The sequence below is a fragment of the Oncorhynchus keta genome, unplaced genomic scaffold (genome assembly GCF_023373465.1).
Source record: "Oncorhynchus keta strain PuntledgeMale-10-30-2019 unplaced genomic scaffold, Oket_V2 Un_contig_3380_pilon_pilon, whole genome shotgun sequence".
Classification (NCBI taxonomy): domain Eukaryota; kingdom Metazoa; phylum Chordata; class Actinopteri; order Salmoniformes; family Salmonidae; genus Oncorhynchus; species Oncorhynchus keta.
In genome coordinates, this window is record NW_026287224.1 from 20307 (window position 1) to 21299 (window position 993).

Below are 993 nucleotides of genomic sequence, written 5' to 3' on the forward strand. Positions count from 1 at the left end.
ACAGGGATAATAGACCCAACAGGGATAACAGACCTAACAGGGATAACAGACCCAACAGGGATAACAGACCCAACAGGGATAACAGACCCAACAGGAATAACAGACCCAACAGGGATAACAGACCTAACAGGGATAACAGACCCAACAGGGATAACAGACCCAACAGGGATAACAGTGATAACAGACCAAACAGACCCAACAGGGATAACAGACCTAACAGGGATAACAGACCCAACAGGGATAACAGACCCAACAGGGATAACAGACCCAACAGGGATAACAGACCTAACAGGGATAACAGACCCAACAGGGATAACAGACCTAACAGACCTAACAGGGATAACAGACCCAACAGGGATAACAGACCCAACAGGGATAACAGACCCAACAGGGATAACAGACCCAACAGGGATAACAGACCTAACAGGGATAACAGACCCAACAGGGATAACAGACCTAACAGGGATAACAGACCCAACAGGGATAACAGACCCAACAGGGATAACAGACCCAACAGGGATAACAGACCTAACAGGGATAACAGACCTAACAGGAATAACAGACCTAACAGGGATAACAGAATTCACAGACCTAACAGGGATAACAGACCCAACAGGGATAACAGACCTAACAGGGATAACAGACCTAACAGGGATAACAGACCTAACAGGGATAACAGACCTAACAGGAATAACAGACCTAACAGGGATAACAGACCTAACAGACCTAACAGGGATAACAGACCTAACAGGAATAACAGACCTAACAGGGATAACAGACCTAACAGACCTAACAGGGATAACAGACCTAACAGGGATAACAGACCTAACAGGGCTAACAGACCCAACAGGGATAACAGACCTAACAGGGATAACAGACCTAACAGGGATAACAGACCCAACAGACCTAACAGGGATAACAGACCCAACAGGGAAAACAGACCCAACAGGGATAACAGACCCAACAGGGATAACAGACCTAATAGGGATAACA

The 993-nt window shown here is 46.3% G+C and overlaps 1 long non-coding RNA gene across 2 annotated transcripts; it reads right to left on the reverse strand.

The window, feature by feature from the left end:
* Positions 1 to 213: 213 nt before the first annotated feature.
* Positions 214 to 769, reverse strand: LOC127923957 (uncharacterized). 2 transcript variants are annotated; one of them, XR_008116308.1, is made up of 3 exons: positions 745 to 769; positions 646 to 699; positions 214 to 285 (listed from the first exon to the last, which is right to left on the reverse strand). It is a non-coding gene; the product is annotated as an uncharacterized LOC127923957 (long non-coding RNA). The 2 variants fall into 2 exon arrangements; XR_008116309.1 differs by lacking the exon at positions 214 to 285 and adding an exon at positions 457 to 528.
* Positions 770 to 993: the final 224 nt, after the last annotated feature.